The 7,052-nt window shown below is 38.1% G+C and overlaps 2 long non-coding RNA genes across 2 annotated transcripts; both read right to left on the bottom strand.

The window, feature by feature from the left end:
• Positions 1-4,495: 4,495 nt before the first annotated feature.
• LOC124294482 lies at positions 4,496-4,857 on the bottom strand. The gene is made up of 2 exons (XR_006904361.1): positions 4,746-4,857; positions 4,496-4,656 (listed from the first exon to the last, which is right to left on the bottom strand). It is a non-coding gene; the product is annotated as an uncharacterized LOC124294482 (long non-coding RNA).
• Positions 4,858-5,001: 144 nt separating this feature from the next.
• LOC124294481 lies at positions 5,002-6,273 on the bottom strand. Its single transcript, XR_006904360.1, has 3 exons — positions 5,987-6,273; positions 5,844-5,873; positions 5,002-5,391 (listed from the first exon to the last, which is right to left on the bottom strand). It is a non-coding gene; the product is annotated as an uncharacterized LOC124294481 (long non-coding RNA).
• Between the last annotated feature and the right edge of the window lie 779 nt (positions 6,274-7,052).

The following is a 7,052-nucleotide window of genomic DNA, read 5'->3' as shown; positions in this document are numbered from 1 at the left end:
ACATCGATTTTAAATTTTTGTAGAGACACGTGTGGCTTAAGAGGTGACATTTTTTGTTTTCAAGATGAAGAAATTATTGCTCTAAATAATGGTATCGATGAAAATGATCGCGAGTCATTCTCTGAATCCAAATACTCAACTTTTCGGTTTCGGATTGATTTAATCCTTTTCTTGATGTTTTTTTTTTATCCACCATATTGGATCCGCCATTTTGAATTTTTGAATTTTGAGTTCAGATTCATAATCAGCGACCTCAAAAGCACATGAGTGCAAAATTTCACGCGAATCGCATGTAAGGAAAAATGGATGCACGAAAAGGTTATGCAACTTTTCCTATTTTGCAAAAATACACCTGAGAGAAAAATCTAATGCATGCAAAAGATTATGCAGAACTTCAATTTCAATTCGTTGATTTTTACTTACCCGAAAGACGGTAGTTTTCACAATTCTTATGTCGAGAATGTCACTTTAAACGGTTTATCTTTGCACAAAATGAAGGTGAAAAAGAATTTTTTCTTTACCAATACTGTTATTTTTAGTGATTTATTTATTTTCACGATCGAAATGCGGAACAGTTAGAAGTCGAAAAGTATCGAAAAGTGTAAAACGTTCATTCAGACCGGATATGCGAGAGTGTACAATTTCAATCGTATATTGAGTAACAAGTATGCAAAATCGGTCTTTTCGGATCTAGCGTAAGTTTGCAATATGAGTCGTAGGTGAGCCGAAGAAGAATATTGCAAAAACGCGAGGCGAAAATATCGTCGCCTCCTTGCTGCACACGATTCTTTGTACAACAAAAGTACGTCACGGGTTTTTTCACCAATCACGAATCTGAGGTTAGAGTCGCGTAACGTCAGATTTGTTCGCGACAGCGCATGCGCGGAGTACAGAAAGTACCACTTTCAACTCGTATGACTCAAAAGCGGTCTTTTCCTTACTCCGCGCATGCGCATTCGCAGATTCACGCTACCGTCACAGAACCGGATACTTTGAGTACGGAAAACGGGCACGAAAAAAAAGCGTGAAACATGTTCTCGTTGCGCAAAACACTTTCCTCACCTTTTTCCACAATCCGACTTCGCGCAGCGCCGAATTTCGCGAGTGTACACGTCGAGTCTCGTTCCTCGGCATGGCGAGCGGTTCACGGAGCGGATAAAGGGTGGATATTAAGCGGGACGGAAAGCCGAAAAGTCGCCACAAATCCGACGCCGACAGGGACACCGAGTTACAAACACGCGTGCATCGTTCGCTGCGTGTATTTACGCAACTACGTTCGAGCCAACGTACACAAAGATACAGAGGCGGAGAGGAGGGTGGAGGGTCGGTAAACAAACAGTGAAAATAATATAATTTACAGAGGATTAGAAGCGGTTGTGGTGGTCGCATGGTGCTGCAGCACACTGAATTGTTTCTGGTTATAATTGATATCCTTGCAAAGCTCTATAATCTACCCTTCCTCCCCTCCCCCGCCCCTCTCTCCCTCACTCTCTCTCTCTCTCTCTCTCTCTCTCTCTCTCTCTCTCTCTCTCTCTCTTGGTCGCAAAAGTCGCGGCTCGCGGAATTTACCAACGTCCTCATCCCTGAGCAGTTTACAATTGCCCTGATCTCGTCTTCAATCATTCCCTAAAATTAATGCAAAAAACAACGAAAATACCGAGGTGAAAGGGAGAGGAGATTGGGCGGATAAAAACCCGCAAGGATTCCTCGATAAGTGGGGATTTTTTTTTCTCAGTATCTTCGAAAGCGGTTTTTCGAAACGTTTAAAGTTTTTTGGGGATTAAAAAGACGGTCGATGAGTGATTTTTGTGAAAATGGAGAGGGTTCACCGAATAATTGCAAGGTTACGTTTTTTTTTAAATAATGCGATACACTTTTACCGACTTGAAGATTCTTCGAATATATTGAAATTTTTGAGCGACTGTTACGTAAGTTTAAGAACAGGTAACAGTCTTCGAGAAAATAGTTGCAATGAATTATTTCAAGAACTCTGAATTATAACTATCAAGTAACCTCGGAATCATTAACAAGTGACTGGAAGTTAATTCGACGAATTTTTCACCAAGTGAAGTGTAATAATTGTCCTCGAAAATGCTTTTAAACCCTCAATCTAGGAAAAAAAAAAAAAAAATGGGTGCTGGTTCAATTCGTCGATGAAGTTGATCCGCGATTTTTAAATTTGCAACATTCGATTCCAGATTTAAAAATCTCTCGTTGATAATTTTCTTTTCTTTCCATAAAAATCCTCCCGCCAGGCCAAGATTTCGAAACTTTTGAATTTGAAAAAATCTAATAAAATTACTACGTTTACGAATTATTTCGTCCCAGGATGAAATGTCGACTTTGAAAAATTATTTCGGAACATGATAATTTGTTCGTTGACGAAGCCGTAACGATACAACAAGAACCGCACGGAGTGTGGAGGATGGTTTTGGATTAGGTCCCGAAACAACCCTTTACGCTTTCCGTATACACATACACGTACGATAAACACACAAAAACACGCGAATTCACATGTATATACGTACGTGTACATATATCGCATTAAATAGCGGAGAGCATATTAAATCAACGGGTTTATCTTTAGGCGCATTCATTGCAGTCCTGCTGGACCGCGATCTGGGAAGGTTGTATTTGTATAGGTGCATGTAAATGTTCTCAACGATGAAGTTAATACCTTTAGGATGGATCCGGGGTGAGGAGGTCAGACTTGGTAAGTACTGCAATACCGCAGATCATCCAGACGAAGAGGTTCAGCGGGAGAAAAAAGCAGATATCGTTACAAGTGAGGGACTGCGACGTTTTTTCGGATATGGAAAGTTTGTCGGTCAAAATCGATTCCTCTTGGTAACTTTATTACGACTTGAGCGTACGTCGAGTTATCATTGATTCAATAGGTACAGAAATTTTTCTCTTCAATAATAAAAGTATACATTTATGAGTATTTAAGGGAGCTTTCCAGTGTGAAATTTTCAAAAAATCGATTTTTTTTTTTTTGCTTTATCGAATAGTATACACTCTTCCGAATATTTCCTGAAATTTTCATGCCGAAATTCAGATTATTTTGGTTACTGTACAGCATTTCTTGGAAGAAGGCAACGGAGCGCTACAGCTGCCGCGTCGGCCGTCTGCCCGTGCGACCGTTATTTCTATTGTCTCGTTCCTACCTGCACGTACATGAACTTGGCTCACCAATTGTCGAAAATGTGAATTCGGACTATTGCATAATTTGCCGTTAATTAGCCGTAAATTAGTCGCGCGACTTATTTTTTTGTCGTACTCAATTTTCAAAAAAAAAGCGGATGGCGTGCTAAATTCTTGAAAATCAATCAATCACTGTGTGTGGCAACTAGCCCCAAAGCACGTATTCTGCGGCAAGCAGATAGTAGAAATCGCTACGCAGTGTGCTGTGTGCACCTTCAATGAAGGTTACGACCCAATTTTAAAAATTTTGGAGACGATGGGATGCACGATAGGGCCAAGCGCCGCAGATTTCGCCGCTAAGTACAAGAATGCGCGCATCACCCAAGCAAACCGCCGGGCGTCCCTGGATAGCAAAGAGGCGAGGACAGCTCGTCGGACTGAACAATCCATTGAGCACGATCTTTTCGAAGAAGCAGAAGGGATATTGCATGGACCTGGCATCGCTGATTGACCGTAAGTAAACGATTTACCTAAAATTTCCTCACTTGAAACTTTGAACGCGTTTTTCTCGAAACAGCATTTTTCAAAACGGTGTCCAACTTGGAGGGCAGAGTTTTAAAGCTATCGAGTTGAATTTTTTACACAATATTCTTAACGTCATTGTTTATCGTGCTATGGAAGCTTTTTTTTTTTTTTTGACATCTTCCTATTTTTTTGTAAAAAAAACTGCAAAAAAAAATGCGAAAATCGATACTTTTTGTTCAAACCGGCGCCATTTTTGCAAAAAAAAAAAAAAGGAAAAAGCCTCCATAGCACGAAAGCCAATTATATACCGATCAATAATCTTTTTGTGTTTTTTGTTTCAGATCAAAATTGTGACCCCCAACGTGGACACCACATCCAAGTGCATTTTCTGCAACAATTGTTTCATCATTTTTATAGATATTAATTAATAAATAAATCGATCTTTAAAAAATTGTTTTGCATTCTTCAATATCCAATTAATATACAAAAAAAAAAAACCAGACCGATTAGATTATTTTTTCTTTAAAAAAAAAAATCGCGAAAAACAGCGATTTTTCGGGCTGTCACACTGGAAAGCTCCCTTAAGATATTGGAATCGTAAACGAAAGCTTTACTTTGACCTCTTTGAGTCACACATTATTGTGCTGAGTCAATTTTTACAACAAGATAATATTATATCCTACACGGAGAGAAAAATCTGTGAAAAATTACCCTGCTGTTACTATGATCGTGATCTAAAAGACACCTAACGTAGTTTTTACGGTGCTGCGTCAGAAAAATGCGTCGTCACATTTTAAATTTTGCGCTGCCGTAACACATAGTTTCTAAGCAAGGTAGTAATTTTTTTCACAAAAACCTATAATTTTTGTAACATGCCTCAATAAAAAATCCATTAGGTGTCTTTTACATCACGATTATAGACAGCAGGGTAATTTCTCTCAAATTTTTCTCTCCGTGTATGGGTTTTTCGGGTCGCTGATTACGAATCTGAAATCAAATTTTAAATATCAATGGTGGTCGATCCGATATGGTTGACGAAAATTACAAATTTCATCCGATACGGTCGAAAAACTTACACAAGGGTTTTTGGGCTCGCTGATTGGATTCGCCGTACTGAATTTTCAAGATCTGATTTCAGTTTCGTAATCAGTGACCTCAAAAACTTCTGGACAGAGTTTTTTTTTCCAGTATCGATGAAATTTGAAATTTTCGCCCGCCATATTGGATCTGGCACCTGGAATTTTTTCAATCTGATTTCAGATTCGTAATAAACGAAATAAAAAATCGAACGACACCAGCTGCGTGATAAAAGAATTATTTCAGCGCGTATGTATGTAGAAAATAATAATCTTTTTCACTAGAAAAAAATGTTTCTCTTCTTTCCGTCACCTCATGCAGGATTTTAACACTTGCTGTATAATATTATAACAATAACCATAAGAAAAAAAAAAAACCAAATGCTCGTAAATGAATTGTAACAAAGTATGATAAAAATCGTCTCCAGTAAATTTTCACCACGTGCGGCGTAACAGCTACCGAGTTTAATTAGCGGTGTATATTATAGGTAAAAATAAACACACGGGAATCGATTATTCGTCGGACTGAGGTGGCGATCAAGGGTTGGCACGTGAAAACAAAGGGCTGAGTCGCGTGTCTCGTTCAAGTAGTTATTGTGAAGTAACAATGACGATTATTGCCATTGGTCCCATCGTTGTCGAACACCTGAAATCGAAAGTACAGAGAACCTCACCGCGTTTCGATGATTCAAGTACACTGAGAGAAATTTTTAGTTCCGGTTACCGCTCAGTCCTCAACTATTTTCATTTTTTACCACAATCGACAAAATACAGTTCTGGGTAGAAAATGAAAATTAGTTTTCTAGCTGTTACCGGAAAGTCTGGTGTCCGTGAATATTCTTTCTCGTTACGATCACTGTTGCTATATTTTCTCGTAACTGTTGGGAAAATTTAATGCTCGTGCAAGAATAAATTGACGTTAAAGCCTTGTTTAACTAAAAAAGTATAGTAAGCCTCGCAAACTGATTTTGCGTTGCAATTACCATAAAAGAATCGACGATAGCGCAAAATGGTTAGGCGTACCTCGTTTTTCGTAATTCTAAAAATATTTGAACAGTTTTTTTAACGATACCTGTTTCACTGAATTTTTCTACTTACTGTACTAAACGAAACTTTTCCTCGGTGTAGCTGCAAAAACGAAGAGGTGAATCAAAAATGCTGTAGCTGGTACGGTTTTCTTTTTTGTTTCGTTTAAAAATAAAAAATTTCTTGCGAAAAACTTAGCTATGGAACATGCGTACTTTTTGAGAAATAATGTTTTTTTTTTTTTTTTTCAATGGTGTTTACAGCTCTTTTAAATTCTCCTCTTCTAATGCTCTCCTGGTCGTAAGACACGCTTTGCGCGTACATTCGTCGACAAATCGATGAACGGTATATAAGCTAGGGTATTTATATCGATACACCTGTAATAGCGGATGTTTAAATTGTGACGTTACACGTCGTTTCGGTGTTTGCAAATGGTAATTAAGTTATCGATTTCGTTATACGCTTTCAGCTACACGCCTGTTCGAGACTGACTGGTTTTGCAGGTACGGCTACGACTGTTGTTTAAACTTTTACCATACCGATGGACAACCTTTACTCTTTATTCGAGGATATCAATTAATTATCTATCTGTACATTGTTATATTCTACGCGTATATTATCACCGCGTTGTTGATGCAAGGCTGCGAAATTAACCCAATTTTACGTATATCGGTACGTATCAAAAATAATTGGAACCATGTTCGATAAGACAACAATTGAATATGGGAATGTTAAACGTTGACTGATAAAACATGATATTAATAACCGTTGAAATAATATACATGTACATATGTTTAAGGAAAAAAAAGTCATCCACGGTTTCTCTGACGGTCTGATGGGGTGGAAATTAAAAAAAAAAAAAAAACAAAACAAAACCGAATACCGAGAGAATTTCGCGAGCGTAGTAATTAGCAATTAATTTTTTCAAACCTGCGGTCTATCGCACTTGTTTTCTCTTTATTTTTCGTCAGTCTTTTGTTTGTTTTTTATTTTGTATCGTTCGCTTTTTGAAAATCCGACGCCTATAACGATAAAACGAGACTGGCCCGCGTCGTTCGTTTTACCCGGTATTCCTTTTCTTCCTTGAATTTCGAATTTACACTTACAGCGTGCACGGATATGTAATACAATCGTGTCTATATTTATCTGTCGACGGAATAGGAATATTCACGTATATACGAACACAGTTATGTACACATACACGTAGGTACAGATCAATGTGTATACATTTAACAACGTGTATAGATATTTACTCATGGCGTTGAACAACTATAGCTGGTC

The sequence above is a fragment of the Neodiprion lecontei genome, chromosome 5, assembly GCF_021901455.1.
Source record: "Neodiprion lecontei isolate iyNeoLeco1 chromosome 5, iyNeoLeco1.1, whole genome shotgun sequence".
Classification (NCBI taxonomy): Eukaryota; Metazoa; Arthropoda; class Insecta; order Hymenoptera; family Diprionidae; genus Neodiprion; species Neodiprion lecontei.
This window is presented reverse-complemented; position numbering and strand designations above follow the sequence as displayed.